Source organism: Lissotriton vulgaris, chromosome 1_1, assembly GCF_964263255.1.
Source record: "Lissotriton vulgaris chromosome 1_1, aLisVul1.2, whole genome shotgun sequence".
Taxonomy (NCBI): Eukaryota; Metazoa; Chordata; class Amphibia; order Caudata; family Salamandridae; genus Lissotriton; species Lissotriton vulgaris.
The window spans coordinates 262780838-262790820 of record NC_141685.1 but is presented as its reverse complement, the minus strand read 5'-3'; the positions used below and the strand labels follow the sequence as shown (position 1 = coordinate 262790820).

Sequence of the window (9983 nt, the reverse complement as noted above, 5' to 3'; positions counted from 1 at the left end):
GACAAGCTGACAAGTTTCTGGCCATTCATGTTTCGGTTATGTGCATTTATGGCATTTGGACAAGATACCAAAAATCAAAGGGTCAACCTGCACATTTCAGAGGGGTTCAGCGGTGCGCGTGTTAACCCCAGGATCAACAAGTTTTGGGCAGAAGATGTGGCCAAATCTGTGTGTATGTGTTTAAAGGTTTAACGAGGATTAATCATGAAATTCTTTGGTCTTTTTATTATCTTCTACAAAAATATATCTGGTTATCTGGACTCACAACTATAAAGCAGAATTATAATAAACAATTCAACTACATTAGGTCACCCTTGCTACTGAACACAAAAAATGCCAGTAAGACATGCACTAGATTTGATACAAAGACCTAAAGTAGCCAACACAGCCATGTGCAAGGCCCAAGGAAGCAGATATGCAAAGGCCAATCACAAAGACTCAACTGAGGCCACAAAGGAGGGAAAACAGCCATTCTTCAGCTCCTATTTCCTGATACGGCTTCTCTTGTGACAAACAGGTGACTCGCAGACGTGCTGCTCTCCAGCGTCACCCCCCGTGCCGCCTCAGAAGTTTCTGAAGCTTGGACAGTAGTTGGCCCTTCACTGCTCTGCTCGGGGGGAGGGGGTCTAAATAGGTTAAGACGAGCAGCCCAAGTGGCCAAAGCCGAAGCAGGAACGGGTTCAGGAGGAATCCGCCATCCGGCATGGTAGTGAGGAGGAGCAGCGGTGAGGAAGCATAGCTGTAGCTTAGGGGGTTAAGCACCACAGGGTACAGGGTCAAGGTGCGCGGAGGAAGCCAGCCTAGGTGCTGGTGCGGATTGTTAAACGGGTGGCCCTCCCACCGCCTCCTTCCTTTTTATTGTGCCAGCAGCTACCTGCTAGGGGAGACATAACTAGTACCGTAAGGAAGGCAAGGAGGATAGGCCCACTGGAGTCTGGGAGGTACAAGTGCAAGCTTGTAATTGCTCCCAACCAAGCTAAAGCCTAGTAGTAGTAGTTTATTCGATCAACAAAGTATCATTCACATGCAGAAACATCACACATTATACATTAAATCGTTGAATTTAAAAATAATGAAAATTACATCATAAAACTACATGATTCTAAAGACTACTCCATCCAGCTAAGCAGTTTAACTATACATTCATGTATATGTGAATGAGGCTTGAACCCAAACACTTCAGTCTTTTTTACCTAGAATTTGAGACAATGAAAAGGTATTGGAGATTTAAAGGTCACCTCTTTCACTTTCATTTTATATCACCCTTACATTTACTAGTGTATGCTCTAACGACCTTTCGCCATTATTTATTTGCCCACCCTCTCCAAGTGTTTAAAAAGCAATAACTGCTTGTGAAAGATGAAAAGCAACAGCCAGTTTTCACTCATGAGGTGGAGGAAGATACTGCTCTTAATTAATGGTCAGTGGGGGCGAGACCGTATATAGTGGTTACTGTAAGTGTTTTCCCCACTAAACAAGTGCTCAGCAGTTAAGAGCAATGAGAATTTGCTCAACTAAATGTAGTGTTCACCACACATGTAACCAACATTTGTAAACTTCAAGTAGATCTAAAGGTTCAGCTGTGAAGCCTGTGTTGCATTCGCCAGATACAGCTGGAGCTCAAACTATCATGCATAAAACCACCCTAGAGAGGAATATGTGGACTCATTCGAAATTTTGAACCTAGTAAAACCAAACACCAATTGGTCCCCGAATGTCTAAGGATACCAGGCATACATTAAGCAAACCATTGTGCTCCAAGTCTGGTCTCAGGACCAGGGCACAAGTCCTAAAAAAACAGAAGTGGGGGACTAATCAGTATGCAAGTGGCATCGCGGGGCGTGAATCGCGGGGCGTGACATCAGATCTTAAGCCCTAACATATATGTTTAACATGTGTATCATGAGTACATTGGAGCACGTTGAGTACAAAGGGAAACCTTCCTGATTTAGGCAGAAGATTCACATTTTGTAAGCAACACATAAAACAATGTTGCCTTTTGTCAGCGTAAACTTCCTCTACCCATAGTGGTTTACAAGAAAAAACAGTGATACTTAAATTATTACAACGCTTCCTCAGGGGTTGTAAGCATTATATAAATGCTTTTTATTTTATGTAAATAGTTGGAAAGAACACATCTGACATTCTTACAGTGTTGTAAACAGAGCCTGAACAAAGAGAAAAGCTGCCATTCTTAAGTATGTGTGAAGAGCTAACAAGGTTTGAACCTTTGTTTCCCCTCCGCTTCATTTGCAGCATGTGTGAGGTTCCTGAATGCTCCCACCAGGAGACTCGAACAAAAGGAGGCCTGATGACCCCTCAAATTCGGCCTTTGTTATGGCCCCAGCAGGAGTCTAATATGACCTCCCCGCTGGCACGTTGTTGCGTGTTGCAGATGAAAAGCAGACAACGTGCAGGCGCTGCTGCATGTGTCCCGGTGTTTGCAAATTACACTGGGACGAATTCAGCATATTTTTCAGTGGGGCCCCAACTTCTTGGACGGTGTCCACCCTGTGAAAATAGTCAACTCAAATCGATCAACTTTGGTCACTGAATCTAGCTATCGATTTTATTGATATTAAACCTTGTAGCTGGTCTGATCATTTTACCATTAGTTTCTCATTTTGTGTTGTGAAAGCTCTTCAATTTAAGCTGAAGGCTACCAGTCTGACTCGGAAATGGTCCTCGTTGGACATGTCAGCTTTTTTAAATTTGTTAAAGTCTACTCTGCCAGAGCAGAGCTCAGATGTGGAGATAGCCGATTGTAGGCTTCAAGATTGGCTAAATTCGGCCATTAATGTCTGTGTCCCCCTCACTCGCTTTGATAACTCACGCGGCGCGGACGCACATAAGTGGTTCACGCCGGAGTTGAGGAAATTAAAACTTGAAGTGAGGCAGCAAGAGAGAACATGGCGTACTAATTACTGTCCTCAAGCAAGGATCGCATACTGTTCAACTCGTAAAGCCTACCAAAAGACGTTGCACACTCACAAAACTGCTTATTTCTCTTCTAAAATACTTAACGCGACTAATAAGTCGAAAGAAATTTTCAGGATCGTGACTGAGCTGTGTAATGATGAGAGAACTTCTCCCCCGGTTGTCCCCTCACAATTGCTCTGCAACTCGCTGAATGACTATTTTAATGATAAAATAGTGTTGATTAAGGATACTCTATCCAAGCTTCCAGTTTGTGTCCCGATAGATGATACCTTTTTAAACCCTCTTACTTTGCATTCCTTCCCCTTAATCACTGACCAAACCCTTCAAGATTTGCTCACTAGAGTTAAATCAGGATCTTCTCAGGATGTCTGCCCTCCCCAAGTAATGAGAGAAATTGGTCGGGCATTCCCAAGTAGCCTGATTCCTCTGCTTAATAACTCCCTCATGTCAGGGAATGTTCCTAATAGTTTCAAACAGGCCTTATTGATCCCTTTAAAAAAGAAACCTGGCATTGACTCCTCAGACCTTTCTAATTATAGACCAATATCGCTACTGCCTTATTTATCTAAAATATTGGAGGCACATGTAACCAACTGCCTATCAAGTTTTGTGGAAGCCTCTGGCTATTTACAACCCAACCAGGCAGGTTTCCGGCCCGGTCACTCTACTGAGGCAGTGATATTGGCCGTTCAGAATACTTTAAGGTCTAACGCAGACAGGGACTTGCACCAGGCTTTGGTGTTATTGGACCTGTCTGCCGCGTTCGACACGGTTGACTATACCATCCTGGTCAACCGTGTCGAACAGGCCGGTCTTCGGGACTTGGCCTTGGCCTGGCTCAAGTCCTTTATTTCAGGACGTACCCAATCGGTTCGACTGGGTTCTTTCACAGCCCCTAAAAACATTTCCTTTTGTGGGGTTCCTCAAGGATCCTCCTTGTCCCCTTTATAATTTAATTTGTATATGCAGCCTCTGTTGTTCTCCCTACGAGAGTTTAAGGTTGATGTATATAATTATGCAGACGACCTGCAGTTGGTTTTTGTGCTAAATTCTCACAATGCTGCCGAGGAATTTCGAGCAACTATGTCTTTTATCCAGAGGTGGATGTCCCTAAACCACCTTAAGTTAAATCCGGGAAAAACTGAGCTCATTCTACCTGGGAAGAGTGAGATCAGTTGGAGTCCTAGCTTTTGGCCGTCGGACATGGGCTCGCCCCCAAAAAAATCCCGTACAGTAAAAAGTTTGGGAGTGACTTAGTGAGGATCTTACCTTGGAAAGTCAAGTCGGAACTGTGGTCTCCTCTGGGTTTTTTCAACTGAGGAAGATCAAGAAAATAGCACATCTCCTTACAGGTTTGGCCTTAATTCAGACAGTTAGTGCTCTAGTCCTATCTCACATCGATTTCTCAAATGGCCTCTATTTGGGGGCGCCTATTGGCCAACTTAAAAGATTGCAATACTTGCAAAATCAAGCTGCGAGACTTATCTGCAAAGTCCCGAAGTGGGAATCAATTAGACATGGACTAGAGACTTTGCACTGGCTGCCTGTGGAACAGAGAGCTACATTCAAGGTGGGCTGTATTGTGTTCAAGGCTTTGGAGGGTAAGGGTCCCATGTTCCTTAGACTACTACTGCGCAAATACAAACCCTTGCGCAGCTTGAGATCAATCCACAAAGACCTACTTGAGGTCCCTCGTTTCAAAAAGAAACGTCAGGGAGGCAGCAGTTTTCAATTTTTAGCTGCTTCATTGTGGAATTCCCTCCCTTTGACTCTGCGACACAGTAAGGACCTCCTTGCCTTTAGGAAGGCATTTAAAACTTTTCTTTTGTCTCAGGCTTATTGTAAACAGTGATTGTATTTCTTCTATGTATTGTTATGTTTGACTCTCTCACCAGCGCCAAGAAGCCCTTGGGCGTATGAGCGCTTAACAAATAATAAATAACATAACATAACATAACATGCTGTCCACCTGCGTGTACCCCCAACGTGTGCCCTTTAGCAGTGAGGGGGGTTCCATTGGAACCAGTCCATGATGCACTAGTACCTAATAAGAATCCTTATGTAATTACCACAGTTGAAGAAATATCTTTACCTCCATCTTTTATGAATACCTCTTAAGGAGAGCACGCGATCTTAGAATTGGTTTCCATGCTTCCTCGTTAATAGATAACTCTGTTTATGGCCACGATGATTCAACTGCAGTAAGGATGTCGGGCTATGAACATAATTATATTAAAATAATGGTGAACTCATTTGAAAGTTCAATAACGCTAAATCAACTACAGGGGTTGGAAAATCAAGGGAAACAGATTACCCAACTCATGTGCCAGCAAACGTCAAGGTAAAATTCAGGTCACTTATCGATCAAGTAACAAGTAAAAAAAAAATATAAAGAGGAGAATACGCCCTCGACTAATCCAGTGCTGCAGCAATGGGGCAATTAGTAAGACTGACACAAAAGTCTGACATGCTAACTAATCAATCACCACTATTGTCCGGGCAGGTTACATTGTTAAATCTGATTATTAAGGAGCTGCCAATGAAAGACCACTCCAAAAGGATATCCTCAATTAAACAAAGCTTGAAGAAACTGTTATCGGCCTCAAATCATTTGCAAGGATTAGATGAGATGCCATTGTCGACCTGATACAACTACTTCCAATAAAGGTCAAGAACCTGGTAGCAGGTACGATTATGACTCTGTTGCCACAGACCCAGTCTGTTTTAAACTCAGAAACTGGTATTGTTAGTGAACCAGCTTTTCAAAAGCACAATAAATGGGAGACTGAGCACTGTAAGTAGTAAATCAATTATACAAGACAGACCAGATTTCCAGCACGATAAATCTTTAACAGATCAACAATCATTAGCATTTCAAATATCTGAGTTCAGAGGAAGTTTGACACTTCGGGAAGAAACCTCGGAAGGCTTTGTTCCAGATTTAAGCAAAAAAGATCAGAAAAAATAAAAATACTTTAAAAAAGTCCACTCATAAATGCGGTAAAGCCAGATCAAAACTCTCATTCAAATAGTGGAAAATGTTCCTATATTTAATAAACCAACTTTGAAAAGGTCCCTGAAACATAAGTAAGACCAACTCTACTACATCTGCTGGGAACTCAGGAGCATCTATCATAACGGATATGGTCCTGCCTGCTACATTATTATCAGGTGGTCTTTCTAAAAAAAGAATGAATGTAGACCTGGCCTCCAACTCTTAATGATCCCCATTTAAGAACACTTGCAGCAATAACAGCAGCCCTCACTGAAAGGGATTGGTCAACTTTCATTTCTTCCACCACATTACCACCAAGAGCCACTGTTACCTCAACAGTAAACATCCAATCGGCTTACCGTGAGGTTCTGAAATCAGGATTGCCCTTAGCAAGTGCCAAAGTAACAAAGGGAGCTGCAATACTGATCCCCAGGCAAACAAAAAAAAACACGGTGGAACTTATGTAATGGATTGCGTTGCAGAGATAACCAAATCACTAGTAGCTCCACCCAGGATACACTAGCTTCAATAAACCCAAATCTTGTCCATGGTACAATAGAACCAACAGACACCTGATTGAATATTGGTCTCAGAGGAAGCACCCCTCATTTGCGAAAACCAAGCAGAGTCTGTGCTCTTGAGTCACAAGGGCAGCTCATGGCCCTAAGTGAATTAGATAGAGCAACTAGTGCTTAAATCCAAGTCGCACACTATGCCAACCAGGATATGTGTAAAGTAGACTTCACACCCTTTTTCATATCAGAAGGTTTTCATGACATATTAAAGCGTCAAAACATCCTAAAACTAATAATTCTTTTCATGTACTAAAAGATGTTGACTCTAAAACCCTGTTAAATGTGTGCTTCCTTCAAAACCATGGTGAAACCACCAGGACAATCTTGTCAGTATCAGATCCAAAAATGTGGGCGCAGAAAAAAATATTCCGCAAACTGGGGGATTATGGTTACACAAGTGGAAGAGACAAAATGTCCACACTTGCTCAGGGATAGAAAACATATTACATCTTTAATCTCCCTACAGCCGACCATCCCAAAGTATAAACACCCCAACTTAAACACTATGTTTGTAAATCTAAACATTACAATCAATGGATCTTTATCAAATGAGTAAGCAATAACCTTGGGACTGAGGACTCTCGTGAACAAAGTCAGCTGCCAGTCTTAACCATTAACTACAATACCTGATGATTCTAGAAGTTTGAAATGTTCCCTTAGGGAACTTATCGTGGAAAGTTTGAAAGACATTAAAATCTAACGGGGAAAACTTGTTAGCAATGTTTAACAACCATTGTGTGGTGTGTATACATGAACGCTGTCAAACTTATTGACAACTCATTTTATTACCCATGAAATCTTGGCAAGGTAGAATGATTTGGGGAGACCTAGTGGGGGTTTTTGATAATGATTAGTAAACAACATGAAAAGTATCACACTTAAATAGACTACCGATTATATACTAGTAGTTTTATTAAAACAATGTAATGCTAACAACGTTTTGATCATAAATGTCTACTTTCCCTTGCACCTTTTGAAAAGCAAACAAATACTATGATGAGCTTGCCTTCCTTATTGGAAAAATGTCTGGCTATTCATCAACATAACTAGGGACTTTAATCGAAATCTTTTGCCACCAGTATCCTCTACCCTAAGCTCTGAGGCTCTGGATCAAAGCTATACCATCCCTGCAACCAGTAAAAATTGTTAGGGAAGATTAAGCGTCCAACCCTACCTAACAGATATACCAACAGTCTTCTCCCAGATTCAGGTTACAGGTCACTCATTGGAAGACTATCAAATAACAAGCCAGCTAAACCTACATGCACACACCTTGATTGATTACACTCTCATTCACTATTCTAATTTTCAAACTTGTAAGAGCTTTGAACTAATACAGAGGACGGAAGTGATCATGACCCCTGCTTCCTCCAGAAGATAAATTTTATTAAACTAGTTAGAATTGAGGTATACGGCAAATAACTATGACAGTGGTACATTCAAAGAAGCTTAAATTGAACATTGAGCTCATCAACAATAAAGCTACTAACTGAAGAAATTAGCTCTGCCGATTAAGATCACGCTTTGAATATGAACAGTCCTATAACATGCTCAGCAAAGAATGGATTTGAACCTGGCAACACATCTTAGAGAGCAGTTCGCGTCTTAATTACAAAATTACCAAACGTGAGTAACAACACTCATTACACAATTACAATAAAGGAGAAATCTAATGCAAAAAAGAATTTATCACAAGACACTGCAACATATTAAAACAAGCACCTTCGAAGGAATGTGACATAACAATTACCGACCTATAGAAGTACTTCATCTGAATGTCCACCAGATTTTGTTTTCTTTCCCACTATTTCTAACAAAAAGATAGCAAAATTAATGAAAGGATCCCACCCCTCAAAGGTTGCGGGACCGAATAGCATTCCTATAGACTTGGTTAACTGACCTTCCATTTTGGAGCTCACCATTAGACCCCCTATTTTTTTTTTAATGCAGGCTCTACCGGATAGGTTCCTGCATTGTGGAAAGGTGCATTCATCATATATATTAAAAGGGCCTCAAATAAGACCCAACACGTTAACGCCCAATAGAACATTTTGAGAGGAAACTTTTTGCTACATACTCTTGCACATTGGGCATACAAACAACATTTAATACCACTGACCTAAATGGGATTCTGTCCGAGCTGTTACACTGTCGATAATATTGTAACAAACACTTCTGCTAAAAAATAAGTCTGCTCTGCACACCTGCTAGAGGGACTCTACTCCACAGCTTTTGATAAGGTGAATTGACAAAGACTGTGGTCAAAGGTCAGAAACTCGAGGATTGACCCATCATTACTATACTTCCTGGTTGACTGCACATAGATACTTGGTTACAAGTAAGGCTCTCTACGATAACATTCTGTCATCTAAATTCTGCACAGAGAACAGTTTGAAACCAGGCTGTATCCTGCCTGACCACTTTACTATTTTCTTCATATATTGCCAACATATCAGAGTTTCTTAATCCAGAGTACCACCAAAGTTGGAAAAGCAAGGAGTGACACATTAGGCCTATGCAAACAATTTGGTGATCCTGTCATAATCTCCAAAAGGGCGACAATATCAAGTAAACCTTTTAAATAACTAATTTGGAAAACAGATTAATTCCCAATGTACCAAAAACTAAGATCATGGTGTTTGGAAAGAAACTCAGGACTGCATCCTGGACTTTAGGAGATGTCACAACTGAACCTGTCAATCAATAAGAGTACCTTGGAGTTACGATTGACAGTATGTTATCATGGATGAACCATCTGTTGACCTGAAAGCTTATATCTACTATTATCACTAAATCAATTATAAGATTTTCCACACTATTTTGAGGTAGAGCAATTAAATCATTGCTGACAGTTTTAAGAATGAAACATATTCCTTTCTTATTTTACACCTTGCCCGTTTTAAATTGTAAGGCTATACTTAATCTTAACAAAACATACATGCAGATGGTACGAAATCTTTTACATCTTCGCACACTTCCCCATCACAGTGTCAAGGTTAGAGTTGAACCTAAAAATCGGTAAAACCACTCTATAACGGGGTTTGTCTGACCTATCTATGTGACTGTGCCGGGGCAGAGTTGATAACCTTAAAATACTCAGAATAAAAAAATACTTTGTACAAGGTTTTTAAACTGCATAATTTACCTGACTTGGAGACAATGGCAAAGTTAAATCAAGTGAATCGTAAATATACGTTAAAAGGGCCCTATTTTAGAGGCAGAGGGAGAACGACCTGGATAGGTTAAAGAAACAAACACATGGATGTCGTTTCTGAAAGGGAACTTTATTACGCGATTTAAAAAAACCTTTGCAAATTACAAAATATAAAAATATTAAAAGTATACATATAAAAGAGAATGTGAGTTCCAGTCCAGTGTAGATAACAGTGGCAGGTGGACCTTGCCGAGTTGTTAAGCTAATGGTTCACAGGTTTGGGCCACATCACAAATTTTTTTTTCTGCTTGATCCAAAA

At 40.8% G+C, this 9983-nt stretch overlaps 1 protein-coding gene and 1 long non-coding RNA gene across 3 annotated transcripts in view; both read right to left on the bottom strand.

Annotated features, from left to right (window-relative positions):
* The window catches only part of LOC147746877 (uncharacterized), a 10336-nt gene extending 617 nt beyond the window's left edge, over window positions 1-9719 (bottom strand). The window contains exons 1-2 of the long non-coding RNA XR_015299450.1: window positions 4899-9719; window positions 1-2527 (exon numbers count right to left, since the gene is read on the bottom strand). The exon at window positions 1-2527 is cut by the window's left edge and continues 617 nt beyond it. This is a non-coding gene — a long non-coding RNA (uncharacterized LOC147746877). The remainder of the gene's footprint in view (window positions 2528-4898) is intronic.
* Window positions 1-9983, bottom strand: part of TESK2 (testis associated actin remodelling kinase 2) — a 610614-nt gene that overhangs the window by 196589 nt on the left and 404042 nt on the right. The gene's annotated exons all lie outside the window — the stretch shown is intronic.